Genomic DNA, 18,164 nt, shown 5'->3' on the forward strand with positions numbered 1-18,164 from the left:
CAGGCACGTGCAGTTCTGCAGAAAGTTGCGCGGAATCTGAACGGGCGGACAAAACAGAGGAAAAGGCCGCTTGCGCCCAGCAGGGGGCGGAGAATATGGCACACACCTGCCCAGGTAACACACCTGACACACTGCAGCATGATCCACACAAGAGCCCAGGCCCTGGTTCCCCACTCGGTGCCCCCTCCACCCACTTCCTGTCCTGCAGGCCCTTTCCATTTGGGCGACCCTGGGGCCTGCAGGTTCCCCTCAGATCTGCCTGGGACCCCCTCCCTGGGAGGCCTGGCAGTGGCGTTAACAAGCCCGTGGGGTCACCATCTCCCTGTGTCTCCCGCCAGGGTGTAGGTGTGTTCCCCAAAGGTAAGTCAGAAAGGAGAAAACGTCCCCACCTGAGGCCAGGGGTACCCTTGACTTCCCCAGAGCCACGGTGACCACTTTGGAGAAAAAGGAACGAGGGCATTTTTTTTCCGAGTCGCTCCATCATGTTTCCCATCCCTAGATGATGCCTGCTGCTTATTATAACTATGACAACATCGGAAATATTTCTTGTGGATTTCCACAGGGGGAAATGACAGGCCTTCTTTTCCCTCTGGCTTTGCGTTGGATGCTGCAGACCTGAGATGAGGTCTTTAGGTGTGCGATGGTTCCCTGAGCTGGGAGGAGTGAATGTGGCGGCGGGGTGGGGGGGGCATCAAAGTGAGAGGGGGTTAGGGAGTGTGCTGAGGAGGGCTGGCCAGAGACCCAGGAAGGGCAGGCCTCCCCAGGCGCTTCAGCCCAGTGCCACCTGCTGCCGGGGCTTCAATCTGCTGAGGATTTAGGGGGGAGACAAATGTATTTTTAAATTGCTATCATTTCCTGAGTGTCCATTAGGTGCTAGCAAGTACTGTTCCAAGTGCCCTAAGCTTTGGTTGGGCCTCAGGGAATCTTGCCAGACATTATAATTATTTCCATTCTACAAACAAGGAACTGTGGTCCACAGAAGACTAAAGTGGCCTGACCAGGGTTACACAGTCAGTGAAGTGGCCACAGGAAGAAAGACACCTATTGACGCTGGTAACTGAAGAAAAGGAGAAAGTACAGGGACCATCCTGAGTCAGAAAGTAGAAATCTGGAGGTAAGGTACAGATGGATTCGATTATATGGAAATGCTTGTCAATTTGGGATTTTGCAAACATCTCAAGTGCCTGGTAGTGACTTCCTGGAGGTGTGTTGTGAAGGATTCTGCAGCTGCAACTGGGCTCAACAGGAAAGAGTGGTGACTGATTACTGATGTCTGCTCTGGGCACAGTTGTGGGAAACACTACAACAGATGCCACATTTATCATCACCAGGCAACTGTACATCCTCCTGACGCTGGAGAATGAACTTTCCTGGTCCTTAGCTTCCCCTTGCATTAAATGAGCTCAGATAAAGAGTAATAGGTAGAAATACTTTTGGAGAGGAGGGTATTTTTCTCTGAATATTAAATGACACGCTTGGCATTGAATTCTTACATGTAGTGTACACTTATTAGACACCCACTGGGTTCTAGGGTCTCTGCCCTCACAGTGCTTAGCAAGGAAGACAATTAACTTAATAATTAAATAATTGGTCTAAATGCCTCAAGTGGAAAGTCCAGGGGGCCACCACACCCACCAGTCCCTGCTTCTCTGGCAAGGATTTGATCCTGACGTGGAAAATTACCTTTCCGTCCACAGTCCACTAGAAACACTTGCATGTTGGCTCTGGCGCCCAGAAGGGTGTTGAAGGCTGAGGAATGTGGGCAAGAGATGGAAAGGGCACCTCGGGAGGCTGCACCACATGAAGCCCAGGGTGGTCCCTCCACCAGCCATGTGTCTATCTTTGCTAATTAGAAGGTCATGCCTCCTCCTTTGATTTTTCCACCCCAAAGAGGAATCTTGGCCACGCCGCCTAGAGCTTTTGGCAGGGGGCAAAGGCACAGGAGAAAGAGAACGCCAATGGCATCTCTCAGGGCTCAGAGGGAAGGTGTGTTTAAAGCCAGTGGAGCGTGTCCAGCTTTTATCTCTAGGCTGTACTTAGAGGTCTCGCTCTCCCTTTGGCCTGAACTACCTCACCCACCGCCATGCGGGGGGCGCCCACAGCACATCACAGTCACCTCCCCTGTTTGAGGCTGGCACCAAGACCGGCAGCGGGGTTTGTTTGGAGGATCTGTTCTTCATCAGAGGAGCCTTAGACAATCCCCCTTTCTGGCCCGAGGAGGAGGAAGGCATCTCTGAGGCCGGCGCTTCCCCCCCAGTGCAAACAGCTGAGCCCAGGCTGCCCAGCCCGGCTTTCGACTGTGGTGCTTTTGCAAATATCAGTAGGTCCTGGGTCCTATTTCCCACATCCCTGCAGCCAAGTCCGGCCAGCCTCCTGGAGGCATGGCCCACTCCAGGGCCAGAGACCCGGACGAAGAGGAAGCCGTCCCCTCCTACCTCCCTGAAAAGCGGTGGGCGGGCAGAGGGGTCCATGAACACAGCAGACACGATTAGCACAGACAAAAATGAGGAGCAGCTTCCAGAAACTGAGGGAGCCCAGGCCCTGGGTACTGGGACCGAGCGGCGAGGAACCCGTCTTTATAACGTTATCCCCCAGCTCACTGCCCTAACCCCTCCTCACTGCTCAGGTCACAGCTGACAAATCCCTGCCTGGGGCTTCCCTGGTGGTGCAGTGGTTAAGAATCTGCCTGCCAAGGCAGGAGACAGGGGCTCGAGCCCTGGTCCAGGAAGATCCCACATGCCGCGGAGCAACTAAGCCCGTGAACCACAACTACTGAGCCTGTGCTCTAGAGCCCGAGAGCCACAACTGCTGAAGCCCGTGCTCCTAGAACCCATGCTCCGCAACAAGAGAAGCCACCGCAATGAGAAGCCCACGCACCACAATGAAGAGTAGCCCCTGCTCGCCACAACTAGAGAAAGCCCGCGCCCAGCAACGAAGACCCAACGCCGCCGAAAAAAAAAAAAAAAAAATCCCTGCCGGGCCCCACCCCGAGCAGGCGACTGGGCCGCCCCATAAAACGTGCCCACTGTTCACGTCAGTCCCCCTCCTCCCCCCACCCTGGAATGGACTGGCAGCTCCATGAGGAAGGGGCTTCGTCATCCCCAGTCCCCAGCACAGTGTCTGGAGGGAAACAAAGAGCAAGGGAGGAACAGAGGTGGGGTAGGGGAGGGAGCCTGGTTTCTCCTACCAAGGCTGGCCCATGTGGTCAGCAGAATAAGGGCCCCCAGAGATGCCCACGTCCTAATCCTTGGAACCTGTGAATATGTGACATGACATGGCAAAAGGGTCTTTGCAGGCGTGATTAAGAGCCTTGAAGTGGGGAGATGATCCTGGGTTACCCAGGTGGCCTCACGTCATCACATCGTCCTTCTGAGAGGGAGGCAGGAGGATCAGAGTGATGCCACCACAAGCCAAGGAGTGCGGGCAGTCTGGAGAAACTGGAGCAAGAAAGGGAATGGATTCTGCTCCCTCGTTGACACCTCGATTTTAGCCTGGGGGACCCATCTTGGAATTCTGACCTCCAGAACTATGAAATAATAAATTTATGTGGTTTTAAGCCACAAAGTTTATGGGAATTTGTCACAGCAGCCAAAGGAAACTAAAACACCCAGGTAGGACAGTCGGGACCTCCAGCCCGCGATGGTCAGCCCCACTGATCCCACATCCATAACAGGCAGGCATTACTAATGGCCACTAAGTCCTGGTTTCCTCCTACTCCGGCTACCGGAAAGATGGACAGTCCTGCCTCCTTGGAGCCAAGCCACAGCTGCATGACAGATTCTGGCGGAACATATGTGAGAGAAGTGACATGAGTCCCTTCCCGAGGCCAAAGGACTATACTGCCAGCACTGAGGGCTCCAGTCCTCCCCGCCCCCGAGAGCCCCGGTGTGGAGGTGACACATCACCAGGTGGAGGAACCTCCACCAACCTGGCCCCCAACATACCGCCACGTGGAGCAGCGTCCCTGCTGATGCCCCATGGATACGTCAACTGAGCAAGAAGAAACCGACTTATGCCCCTGGGGTCGGGGGGTCTTTTCTTACAAACACAACCTTGCCCATCCTGACGAGGCCCGTGGGGACCCTTGTATGTAAGCAGCAGCCATCACCCCCGTGCATCTGGGGGAGCTGTCCACTCAAGAGCTCTCAGCCGCCTTTGGAAGCCTTGCCACAGACCCTTGCAATGTCCCCAGGGTCCCCTCAACAACTTCCACCAGGGACAGGGGAAGTCTGCCTTAGTCATCAAATGACCATGAAGTGAAATCACTTCTTCCAGACAGTGTGGCGGGAAAGGGGAAGACGGAGCCGCTTCCCATGCCTCCCACGCGTGTCCCACGTGTGTCTTTGAGGCAAGTACCCGCCGACACGCCCAGTGTGACTTGGTCCTTTGTGCTTCCTTCCTCGGGACCCACAAGCGTCTTCCCATTTCTGGGCTTCTCTGCCAGGCCCTCTGCCATGCCTATGGCTGGGATTCTAGGAAGTCAGTGGATACTTTCAGAGCTTTATTGTCCCATTCGTCACTTGCTAATTAGCGAGCAGTGACTAATCAGAAAACGGTGCCAAGGCGGAGAAATTACGCCCATTTTCTTGGCTTTTGGTTGCCCGTGGTTACTGAGAACGCTCTGGCTTTATCTGATGGAGCTGGGATGCAGGGTGTGCGAAATGGGGGTGGGATTTTCTTTGTCCTCTCCTGGGCAAACCGGAAGAACCTGGGAGGCTGTCGCTACGGAAAAGGGTGGCAGCTTCACATAAGAAGGGCAGTGTTGTGGGCACTGGGGGCAAAGCTGGGGCCTCTGGAGCCCCTGACCCCGAGTGGAAGAGCTACGGGAGCACAAACGGCCCCACTGAGTTCTGGCCTCTCCAGGCACCAGAGGCCACGTGACTGGGCCACACCAGCTGGGAGATGAGTCTACCCAGCCCTGCCCGATGCTGGGAGGGGAACTAGAGTCCCCACCTCCCCAAAGCCTGGGGGTGGGGACAAACCTCTACCCTCTGCCCTCTCCCAGCCAGGCTCCCAGCCACATTGTCACGTGTGGCCCTCATCGCAACTCCTCCTCAAGGTTGCTGTCTTTTATTCTCCCATTTCACAGACCTGAACGCTGAGGCTCAGAAAGTGGGTGTGACTAGCCTCAGGTCAAGTGAGTAACTGGCAAAGCTGGGTGTCAAGTCCAGGTCTCTCTGTGTCCACCGTTGTGACAACGGGGGGAGAAGGGGTCATGTCACACACAAGCATACAACACGTATGCATGCACACAGGAGGACACATATGCATGCACAGATTTAAACACACATAGGCACACAGACATGTGTACACACATGCAAATGCACACAAATGCGCACACACACAGATGCATATACAATGGTCACCCAGACACAGGTAAATATGCACACACACACAAGTACTTGTATATGTACACACACAGCTTCTCAACATGCAGAAGAAGAGGACACTTGGCACCCTGTGCCCTGCTCTGCGTTCTGTCAGCCCAGCTGCCAGGTTTAGCAAAGGCCAGGCCTTGCCGCCTCTGGCCCTGGGGCGATTTCATCACTGACGGTGATTTCCAAAGACAGTAAATAAACAAGGAGGCCTCAGGCCTGCCTCTCAGGGCCATTTCCTCAACACGTCCCAGAAACACACACACACACACACACACACACACACACACACACCCCCACACTCACACACACTACACACACATACACACCACACATACACCACACACACATACACACCACACACACAAACATACACACCACACACACTCACATGCCCACACCACACCCTCACACTACACATAGACACACACACTCACACCACACACTCACTATACACATATACACACCACACCACATACTCACACTACACACACACTACACACTCACACTACACACTCACACCACACACTCACACACCACACACACACACACACAAAACCCGGCCCTGAAAGACCCCCATCTGGGAGAGTTTTCCAGAGGGCAAGCGGCAGACCGGGGCTGGCAAGGGAAAGAGGGAGGCCTCTGCCTGCGGCTGCCCCGGGGGGCCCTCAGCACCGCTCCTGACTCGTGGGTAATAAAAGCCCGATGAAGAAAAGCAGATGAAACAAACGGCCCCACTTCTGCACGGCTGGCATTTTCCAGGGAAAAGTTCTGCCTCTCCAATGAGTGACCAGCTCAGGTTAATCGCTGCCTAAGAACGGGTGGCTCCCTCATCCCTCAAGGCTGCTCCCCTGATGCTACGGCGACTCAGGGACCAGCTAGGGGTCAGAGAGCCCGCCATCCCTGCCCTGCAGCTCCAGCTCCGAGGGGCAGCTTCACTGACTGAATAAGCCGGTGATTGATCATCAAAAGAGCCCTTTCACTGACCACCTACTACGTGCCTGGCCTTGGGCTACGCCCTTGCCATCTAGGCCAACAGTAAAACAGAGTTCACGGCCCAAGCGCCCAGGCCCAAGTGGACAGACGCCCGGGTTCAAATCCCAGCGCTGACAGCTCAGCTCTGACGCCTGCTGGTTCCGCATCTGTAAAATGGGTCGCTATGAGAATGCACGGGACAATGTGTGTTAGGGGTCCTCAATCACGGGCATCTGGCAACGTCTGGAGACATTTTGTTTGTCACAACTGGGGGCGGGTGCTACTGGCACCTAGTGGATGGAGGCCAGGGACGCTGCTAAACATGCCCCCATGCCCAGGACGGTCCCCAGCACAGAGGATGATCCAGCCTCACATGTCTAGTGCCGAGAGTGAGAGATCCTGGTGTAAAGGATGCAACACAATGCCTGGCTCAAGGTAAGCCCTCAGTAAACTGCCCGCTGCTATTATCGTCTCAAAATGGTCCCGGTGGCCCTACAGCGTGACATTACTGTCACCAGGCTGCAGAGGAGGAAGCGGGGCTCCGAGAGGCTGCGACTCACTCAGGTGACTAAAGGAGCAGGGCTGAATGGGCCGCCCGGCTCCACGCGCATTCCTGTCCCCCACGGCACCTGGCGCTGTGGCACAGGCTGGTCCCAGGCCCGGGGGAACCCGCCCTCGCCGCCCCAGCATCGCAAGCCCGCCTCTCCGCGCGCTCCGTCCTTCCGCAGCTCCGCAGAGGGAAGAGGGGTCGTTTCTGGACCAGTTTTCTGGGGTGCCGAAGGGACCAACACCGAGTCTGGACCCTGCAGACAGTTCGGAGCAGACTCGTCCTCCCCCCTCCTCCTCCTCTCCCCATCCCCCACCTGCCTTCCGGGCTTCTGCCCAAGAGGGGCCCTCTGAGCAAGATGCCCGCCCCAGCCCTGCAAGCTGGACCCTCCTCCCGCCTCCCGGAGGGTCTGCAAGAGCCAGGACGGCCTGGTCTCCCTCCACTTCCGGTTTGTCCCGCTCCGCACTTACAGCCACATAAACGCACGGGGTCCACGACTAGCCGCGCTGAACTCTCGTCTCTCCAGCCTCTTTCTAGAGCCCAGGCCTTGATACATGTTCCTCCCTCTTCCTGGCACACTGTTCCCCTCCCCACTTGCCCCACACCCTCTTGATGAGACGCAGATTTCACTGAGACACCCCCGGCCTCTGGAGGCCAGGCTCGGGTGGGCTGCGCCGCTTCAGTGCACCCACACCTCAGCACCTATCGCCCTGCGTTGTAACGGAATGCATGCTGCTCTTCAGCCAACACCAAGAGTCCGCCAACTCCAAGGGCAGGGCCTTTCTGAGCGCCCCCCTCACGGCCCAGCGTATCGAGCAGCACTGTGTTCCCAATACAATTTCCTGCAGTGATGGAAATGGTCTGTTTCTGCCCTGTCCAGTATGGGAGCCGGTACCCACACGCGGCTAAGGAGTATATGAAGTGTGGCTTGTGCGCCTGAAGGACCGAATTTTTAATTTTGTTTAATTTTAATTAAATGTAAACAGCCACATGTGGCTAGTGGTTACTGTCTTGGAAGTGCGGGCCTAGAACAATGCCTAGCGCGTGGTAAGTGTCAGATACCCACTGGTTCAATGAATGAATGAATGAATGAATGAATGATGTTCATTATCCTGCTTTATCGCCACACATTATAATTGTCCCGTGGCAATCTTCTCCGGCGGGCTGAGAGCACCCCGAGGGCAGGATACAGTTAGTTCTTGCTCAGCGCTACATCCCCAGTGTTTTATATGGTTCCTGGGACCTCAATAAATATGCACCGAAGGAATGAGCTGTAACTCAGTCCCCCTTTCCCTTCCTGACAACACCCGAGGAAAACTGTGATGAGGAAGAAAGCAGTCCCACGGGGCTGGTTTCTGAATGTAGTTCCAGACCAATTCCTCCCTCTCACTGAAGTGACCACCTGCCCCTTGCGTGCTGGTGTCAACTGTGAGGTTCGGCTGCCAGGAGCAAGCATCCTTTCTCTCGTGCCCCCCCCCCCCATGCCATGGAAGAAGTAAGGCAAGTCTGTTCGCTCTAGGCTCAGAGGAAAGGATTAGGACTCCTCCCTTCCCCGGGGCTGCTGTTCCCTGCTTCCGTGCTCAGGCGGCAGGGGCCCCCCAGGAACTTGCAGGAAAAATTCTAACTCATAAGAAGGAGGATGAACGTGAGATTCTGTTATAAAGCAAATGCCTTTCGTCTCTGACTGTCGGCTGCGATGTTCTCCCACGCTGTTATTCTCCCCCCCGCACCGCCCGTCCCACGTCCTTCCAATGTAGGTCACGGTGGCTTCTCCCTGCGTTCACTAGGTGTGCCTCCAGTGAGGCGGGTAGCACCGCTGGAAGCAAATTTAGGAATTCTCTCAAGGACACATAGGAAGGCTGCGCTCTCTTGGTCAGCTGACACCCAGACTTGCAACCGCAGGAGGAAACCCAGTGCAAAGATCCTGCGGCACCTGGAAGCGTGGGCAGGGCGGTTCCTGTACCCGAGGAAGATGGACGGGTAGAACTCGAAAGCCATCATCACAAGGAAAACGACGCCAAGGAAGGTTTAGTGGCCAGAATAAAAGCAGATCAGACGAGTGGTAACCGGCCTTACTTGATGGGGAGTGTCTCACTAACTGTGTGACCTCGAGCAAGTGGCTTCCCTTCTCTGGGCCTCATGTTTCCACCTGCAAATGGGGAATCATGCCAGAACCTGCCCCACAGAGTGGTATGGATTAAATGCGTTCACAGAGGCAGAGGGCTGAGCAGGGGCCCAGCACAGAAGCCACCCTCAATACACATATATTACAACTGATGCTGATGTGTTTGCCAGGCTCTTTCAGCAGCACAACATCAGCATCTTACTACAGACCCTAAGCTTCTGCTTCTCGGTTCTGACCAGCACGGAGCTCGGACCCCTGCCGGGCAATGCACTTGGTGCCGGCGACACGGAGATGGGTCAGAGTCTGCCCCCGTTCTCAGGTAGCCAGACACCTGCTGGACGACGGACGCAATAAATCAAACACAACAGTGCACGTGACAAGAGAGTCTCGCGAGGATAAAAGAGGCTAAGGAATCCAGCGGAGGAAGGACTCGATCTGGGCAGGCCTGGGAGGTTTCACACCCATGTGAGCTGGGCCCGGAAAGAGGAAAGAAAGGGGATCCCTGGCTGTGGGCCTGGCATCTTCAAAGGTCTAGAAGGGCACAAGATCATGGGCTCTTTGGGCAATAGCAAAAGGTTGTTTGTGGCTGGAGCAGAGGGTGCTTGGTAGGGAACTGGCAGGAGATGAAAATGAAAAGATTGAGTTTGGGCCAAATTCAGCCTTCTCTGCCAGGAAAATAAGGAGCTGAACTTTGTCCTGTGGACGGCAGAAGGGTTTTAAGTACCACTCGTAAAGTTACTCAACTCTGGAGACCGGTAGCATGCCCCCTACACACACACGCAGACACACAACACTCCACACACATATACCCTCTCCACACACACAGACACGCACAAATACACACACACACATGTACATGTGCACACGTGTACGTGCACACGCGTTTACCCATTGAGGACGAGAGCTCTTATGGGTAATTCAACGTGATGCCTTTGCAGGTCAGGGCGACCACATGTAGCACCAGAGACTTTACAATAAAAATCCAGTATTTTTCACTTGCACAACTTTCCAGCCTGATCCTCATTAAAAAAAAAAAAAAAAAAATCCTCCCTCCCTCCAACTTAAAAGGGAAGTGTGGGTCTGTCTGCACGAACTCAGAGCCACGGTGCGGGAGGTGCAGTGATGGGGACCCCAGGAAAGATGGAACGATGGTGGGGGAGACTCCGCCATGTGAAGAGAGACCACACTTGGTCTCTCCCTTCCTCCCGCTCCTGAGCTGATGAACTGTTTTCCAAGGCGAATGGTTACCCCAAGGAGGCTCATTCGGATTTCTTGTGGCAGGTGGGTGCAAATAAAGATGAGTTCAAGTTCCTTAAAATAGCTGCATTCTCCTCAGTAGGATAAACCTTTTCCCCTGCAATATGGTTCATACCAGCATAATAGCTCAGTAAATCCTTCTCTTTCGAGAGAAAGCAGAAGTTGAAATGGAAAGGACTTCAGGGGCTGGATTGGAGGGAGTCAGTTTTTTAAAAGTGAATTCAAACTCAGTTATTTCCTCGGAAGGAGAGACTGCCTGAGCCAAATAAGCATCTGCCTTTGTCCCAGAGAATTAAACGCCATCTCTGTTAGGCCTGATACAGAAGCCAGGCGCTGCTCCAAGACAGGAGCTGGTTTCATCCTCGCCATGACTCCTGATGGGGAAACTGAGCCGCGAAGTGACTTGCCCAAGGTCACAGAGCAGAAGCCAGGATGTGAATCCCGGCCATCTGGCTCTAAGGGTCAGGCTCTTACCCCACGACCCTGACCTCCCTCTCGGCACATTTGGCCCTCTCGTTCTTCTGGGGTGAGGCCGGGCCACACGCACACTTAGCGGGGCCCAGGAAGACAGCGGCAGAGTCCTGAGCGGCCCTGAACTTTGACGTGGGGATGGCTGGCCAACACAATATCTTGGCAACAAGCAGCAATCAATGGGGGTGGATGTGATTGTTTCCAAATGTTCTCCTGGGGCCGACAAAGAGGACTCTCTGGCTGTCATGTGGCCTTGGCTGTGACTGGGGGTGGGGGGGGTTGAAAGATGGCCATAAGGCTTGGCTGCGGGTGCCACTCTATGGCATCTCAGCACTATACTTCTTCAGATTTCCCAAAACTGACCCAGCGCACCTATCAGATGGGCACACGGAGGCCCAGAGCAGTGAAGCAACTTCTCCAAAGCCACACAGCAAGCCAGAGACAGAACCAGGAGTGACACACAGGTCCCATGATGCCTCTACCCTTCCCACCTCACAGATTCCAAGTCAGTGGGGGTCAGATGAACACTCTTTGGAAGGGGCCCCTGAACTTACCTCTCACTAGGCCTAGGACAGAAAATCCACAAACCGCCCCCCCCCCAAAGAGCCAAGTCACAAGCCAACCTATACATTCTGGCCCTTTGTAAAACGTTCCTCCTCTTTGCTCTTCCATGCCAGCGATGGTGTTATGGACTTAATGGGTTTGTCCCCAAAACTCCTATGTTGAAGCTCTAACCCCCAATGTGAGTGGTATTGAGAGGTAGGACCTTTGGGAGATAATTAGGTTTGATAAGGTCACGAGGGTGGGGCCCCCATGATGGGATTAGTTGTCCTCACAAGAAGAGAAAGAGACCAGAACTCACACCCTCAGCCAAGTAAGGACATAGGCAAAGGTGGCTGTCTGCAAGCCAGGAAGAGGGCTCTTGCCAGGAACCGACCACGCTGGCATCCTGATCTCAGACTTCCAGCCACCAGAGCTGTGAGAAATAAATGTCTGCTGTGTAGGCCCCCCAGTCTATAGTATTTTGCCACGGCAGCCTGAGCTGACTGAGACAGATGGAGAATACTACCCTTTAGACTAAGGCCCAGAAAACTCCACTCGTGCAGTCTGCTCTTCCAAATACAGAATAATTTCCCCTGCTTCTCAGGACCAGGACCCCATACTGGGCATCTCCCACCCCCCAATGCCTAACATGGTCCCCTGGCATACAAGGCGGGGGGGCTCAAGAAACACTTGCTGAACAAACAGAACTAAGCACTGGTTGAGTACCTGCACATTTACGACCTGTCCCCTAACGTAACCCTCACTCACAGCTGAAAGACTGTTCCTTCCTTCACAGAGCTCCCGGCCCAGAAGGCTTCAACTTCCAAATCAACCAGTGCCAACCTCCATGAAAATGAAGAATGCCCAGACCCGGCAATTCTGCATCTCAGCAGTTACCCACAACCGATGTGTGCATAGGAATCTCAGATAAGGCTGCCTGCTCCTGCACTGCATTTAAGTGAGAAACGACCTTCACGTCCATCCACAGGGGTCGGGGTGGGGGAGTGGCCATTTCATGGAATTTTTTTTTTTTTTTTTTTTTGCAGTACGCGGGCCTCTCACTGTTGTGGCCTCTCCCGTTGCGGAGCACAGGCTCCGGACGCGCAGGCTCAGCGGCCATGGCTCACAGGCCCAGCCGCTCCGCGGCATATGGGATCCTCCCGGACCGGGGCACGAACCCGTATCCCCTGCATCGGCAGGCGGACTCTCAACCACTGCGCCACCAGGGAGGCCCCATTTCATGGAATTTGATGCAGCAGCTGAACAGAATGAGGTAGGTCTACAGCTATCAGATGAACCCAAAATAAGTCAATTAAAGGAGGGAATCCTAAAATGAAACAGACATTTTATTTTTACTGAAAATATCTAAAACGGGTATTTGTTCTCCACCTTTCCTGGCAGCAGCAAAGCCTTGTCCTTGAAGATGCCCCCCTCCCGAAATCCCCCGTCTTTCTCACAGAAACCCCAAGCACTTTGCAATTGACAATTTGCAATTCCTGTTTCTTTAAAGACCTTCACAAGTCCATCTGGTTATTGTGGCTTTTTCTCACTCTTTGACGGTTCTCTCACCCACAACAGCTATTGTTTCACTGAGACTTTCTTAAGCATTCCATTTAGTTTTCATAGAAACAACCACTCTCTTTTCACACTCATATTTCATAAGTTTACGTAAACTTCAAGTAAATTGTGTGATTACAGTAACACCTATAACCAGCATACTCAGGTTTGGGAACAAACACACTGGCTCTTGGAAACACACAGCACGACTCATCAAGAGAAAAGCACAGGGGCTTCCTGGAGCATCCCATCATCTGTGCCTCAGCCATTGAGGAGCAGGTTGTCGTCCCAGCCAATCTCTTAAATAAGTCTTCAGTCATTTACAGTTAGAGGAGTGAGTCCAGTTAGCATAATTCATACGGTTCTAGTGAACTAAAAGTGAACTAAAACACACATCCCCAAAAAGTCTTAGTAAGAGAAAAGGCAAACTGCAGAAAGATACATGCAATCTGATTCCTTTTATGTTTATAGCCTTTCTATAGAACTACCTGTTTAGATATAAATCTACAGAAAAAAAAAAAAGACTGGAAGGATGAGATGTGGGGTAGGAAGGGGACTGGTGGTCAAGGAAGGGGAACTTTACACTTTTTTCTAAGGCCTCGTTTTTTGCAAGAATATGTATAGATAAAGTATATAATTGAGTTTTTTTCTTTTTTTGATCAACAAGATTTAACAGAAGAGTACAGCACATGAGACAAATAAGCCTACAGCCTGATACATATGCAGCTTAGAAAAAAATTAAAATAACACTCAAAATAAGAAACATTCTACTGGCTTCAAAGAAACAGCTGTCTGCCTCTCAGCCGGGGTGAGCAAGCGAATGGCGTGGTCAGAGGCATTCGGGGGCTGGAGATCTTCAATGGGCAGGACTAGAGGGTTCTCACCAGACACAAGGTCGGCACTGGCGCTAAGCCACCGCAGTGACCGACTGCTCTTGGCCCTTGATTTGTTCCTCCATTTAGCCGGATATGCTGTACCATCTGACAAATTCACCGAGAAGTAGCACTCAAAGGGAGCTTTCAAGGTGGCTGAGATTATTCTGCAAGTTAGACAACGACTTGCAGCCTCACTCACTGCAAACGTTGGTTTCCATCATTCACCCCCCAGTGATCCGTGGGTCCCTCGTTCACGTGAGGCATGGCACTCGGACCTGGGGCCTGGCTGTGAACTTGGAGACTGTGTCCCAGCACACAGGACACAAAACCACCAACGGAAAAATTATTCCATGGGAACTGTGTTCGTGCTATAAAGCCCTTAAAGAGAACGACCTAGCCTATCCCGGCGGTTGGGAGAGGCCCATGAAGGGACCCCTGGGGAGAGGGCACTGAAGCTGAGAACCGGTGGGGACTCAGGAGGGAGGGAGTGAAGGTGGGAGAGAGGATGGCCTTTGCAACGAGGACAGCGTGCACCCAGGTGATCAGAAGGCTGGCCTGGCTGAGCAAAGGACTCCCTGGATGGGGCCAGGGAAGTGAACCCCACGGTGCGTGAAGAGGTGGCAAAGACGGGTCTGGACGGAATCATATGTAGCCGTGAGGCCCAGATCAAGAATTATGAAGGTTTCCTAAATGCACTGGGGGAACCTGAGCAGGATTCCTGAGCAGGAGGGTGGCATTTCATCGTGCACGTGCCATCCATGCCCAGCTGAAAACACTGGTTTTGCAGCCTGTGCTTCCAACATGGCCCTCATTTTCTTCCAGCACTGTGGGCCTCACCAACGTGCGTGTCAGGCCCCCTAGAACAGCTAGACCCTCTGCAGCTGTCCCCACCCGTCATGATCAAGGGTGCCTGGTTAAAACCCTCTCACCGTGTGGCACAGACCCTCACAGTGCTGGGCTTATGGAAACATTCCCAAAATGGTTTTCTGTGCAATTGAGACGCCTGCTTGGAAGATCCCTGCTGCAAGCATTTCTTCCTCCCAGGCGGCTACACCCAACTGTTTCGCTGCAAGCTTCTGCGTCACAAAAGGGATCTCCCCAGCTAATATGACAGTCGAATGAACTGGAGAATCTAGGCTGCCTGAATGCAGGGCAATCACGTCCCATCAGTGTGTGCTCTTCCTCCCCACTATCTAATTGAATTTCCTATGTGTATGAATATAAATACTGTTGTTCTGACCCATGATGAACTGGTAAACAGACTGATTATATAAGCTTTAATAGATTAAGGTTTCCAAAAACAGATGGACACCATTTCTTTTATTTTAATTTAAAATGAATGCAATTTCCACTGGATATGGCTAAAATTAATGATCTTAGAAGGAATCAACTTGCCTGTGAAAAAAAATTCGGATAATCGAATCATCACCCAAGATCATCATATGGTCTTTCTTAGTTGGAGATGTCACACGCTATTTCCGCCTTTTTCTGTTTTCTTGGCATGAGGCTATGCTAACACGTTCTTTTGAGAGCACTGAGTTTCAGGGGAATTGGCTTAAATGGCAGGGGATAGATCACCACCCCGAAATTACTGCAACCGAGAGAAATCCACAGGATCAAGACCAGACCAAGAAAATCTTATAAAATGGTAATCAAATCAACTTCCTCCCAAAACCAGGATCTTTTTTTTTTTTTTTTTTTTTTTTGCTGTACGCGGGCCTCTCACTGCTGTGGCCTCTCCCGTTGCGGAGCACAGGCTCCGGACACACAGGCTCCGCGGCCATGGCTCGCGGGCCCAGCCGCTGCGCGGCATGTGGGATCTTCCGGGATAGGGGCACGAACCCGTGTCCCCTGCATCGGCAGGCGGACTCTCAACCACTGCGCCACCAGGGAAGCCCAACCAGGCTCTTTTTAAATTGCAGTTATCAGCTTACTCAGTTTATGAAGTAAGAATATGGAGATACATGCCAGTCTCAAGCAAATCCTCTGAAAAAACTCCAGCTAACCCACCACACGTTCACTAGTGATGATGAAACTGGTTTCGACCGTGTTTCCACTGGGTCCCAACAACCCCTCGCAGTCAGATAGGGAGCCTTCTCTCAGTGTTTACGCCGCTCAGGCTCCCGGAAGCTGGAGGGCCCAATGCTGACTCCGTGAGTTCTGTGGGCAGGTCTTAGAGCGTGGGGGGTTAGGAGTGAAGTTCTGAGAACCAGACGGTCCCGGTCCTACCCCTCCTCCTTCCAGACAACTGATCTAGGGAAAGTCATCTCACCTGCCAAGCCTCAGTTTTCTCATCTGAAAATGGGCACAGCGGTGGTACCTGCCTCACAGGGTTGTGGCAGGGATGCAATGAAATGTGTAATGTGCCCCCTGGCAAGTGTCAAGTATCACTGCTATTCACATTCTAGGATGCTTACTTCTTAATTGACTAAAACAGTTTATAGTACCATGTTTATGACACCAGATCACAGGTGTAATGCATCGATCATGTTTTCTATGATATTTTCATGGTAGCGCCTCGGCTGAATTATCTTCAGCAGCAGTAAAATATCGGTAATAGCTTTAAGAATACTTTCAAATTAAATGAACAAAATAAATATCAACGTTGGATGATTATAGATGAAACAGGTTCAAGAGGAAATTAAGACAGCATCATTAAAAAGCAACCACTCTGAATAAAATAACCATTTTTAAAAATGTTATTACTGTTACTGTTCGATCCAGAACACCCGGTCTCTTCTCCCTGACACACCCAATTCCCACACTCACCCTACGCTTCTCTGGGAATCCTCAGTCACTCCTTTGGTTGACCTTTGCCCTGTGCTCCCTCCAGGCATCTCTCACCACCCCAGGGTCTCGCTGTCACAGAGAACAACACAGGTCACTTCGCTAATCAACATAAGCTGTTCCTGGAACACCCATGACTAACTCCTCCACTGAACATTCACGAAACTCCCGAGCTGGCCACTTCTATCCAACTTTATTTCTCAGGATCCCCCCGCACCCCAGGCCAACTGGCACTCTCACGTGCCCCCTGAAAGGCAGGACGGTGGAGCAGATGCGGCAGACCGGAGTCTGCATCCCAGGTCGGCCTCCAACTGGCTCCGCGGTCTCCAGCAAGCTGCTTGTATAAGTCACACAAACATCACATATACAAAAGTTGCCAGACAAGACTGTACACGCTAAATGCACTGGTGTGAAGCTCGGGGACGGGCAAGACTACTGGATGCTAATGAAGGTCAGGAGAGCAGTTACCCCTGGGGCTGAGAACACGGGGAGGGCTGGCCTGTTTCTTGATTTGAGTGCTGGTTACACAGATGTGTTTAGTTGGCAAAAATTCACTGAGCTGTACAGTATCTGTGCATATTTCTGGATATATATTTAAATAACATTTACTAAAAAAAAAAAAGCCATGAATGACAATCTGTGCCTCAGTTTCATCATCTGTAAAATGGGAGGTACTGGGGAGATAATAGACCTACTGCAGAGGTCTCTGCCAGTGCTGCTTCTCCTTTCCCTTCCTGCCCTAAATTCTATACACCTCACCTGAAGGTCGTGAACTAGGTGCCCATCCTGAGGTCGGCTCCAGGACTTCATTTAAGATGAATGATAAAGTTTTGGAGATCAGCTGCACAGCAACGTAAATATACTTAGCACCACGGAACTATATACTTAAAAACGGTTAAGATGATAAATTTTACATTGTGTGTATTTTACCACAATTAGAAAAAAAAAAGGATTAACTATAAGGGAATATTCTAATCCTGAAGATGAATTTATAAAGCCCCAGAGTTAGTGACTTGTAAGAAAGGCACCAAGTTGCACCCTGGGGCTTCTATGTTTCAAAACTCTTGCCTTGAGCATGGAAAAAATGAATAAATAGCAATAGCTGTTAAAAAAGAACACAGGATACAAAGTTTTATGTATTTGGAAAAATATGTTGAAACATGCAGGGTTTTAGACAGAGTAGGAAAAGGAGCCACAGACAATAGCAATTATTGTTCTGAGGAGCAGAAATCCTGATGCTTTTCTTTTTCTATTTTTCTACACTTTGAATATTTTAGATTCATATTTCCTAATCATAAAACTAAATGACAATAAATAACTTTTATCTGGGTTTCATGGTCTAGGTGCTCCCCTTTGTGAAGTGTCTTTTTAGCCCAGTTTTATTGTGTGTCTCTGTGGATTCCTGTGTTTCTGAGACACCACCCCCCCCTCTTCTCCACATGGAAATATCGATAGATTTCAGCCCTTTTTCCTGCTGAGCTGAAATCAAGCCCCAAAATCCTTCTCAATACAGTGTCCCAGGCAGTCCCATCCCTAATTACACTCACCCTCCCTCCTCTTTTCCCGATTGTTTCCCAGAGTTCATCCTCATCCCCCCGGGACGCAAGTGCAAGACGGGGCAGGGGGACGTCTCGGTTCTAAGCAGAGGGGAT

The 18,164-nt window shown here is 51.9% G+C and overlaps 1 protein-coding gene across 1 annotated transcript in view; it reads right to left on the reverse strand.

Annotated features, from left to right (window-relative positions):
- The window catches only part of CMIP (c-Maf inducing protein), a 240,195-nt gene that overhangs the window by 142,309 nt on the left and 79,722 nt on the right, over window positions 1-18,164 (reverse strand). The window lies entirely within an intron of this gene.

Source organism: Mesoplodon mirus (genome assembly GCF_964341445.2).
Source record: "Mesoplodon mirus genome assembly, chromosome: 19".
In the NCBI taxonomy this organism is placed as follows: Eukaryota; Metazoa; Chordata; class Mammalia; order Artiodactyla; family Ziphiidae; genus Mesoplodon; species Mesoplodon mirus.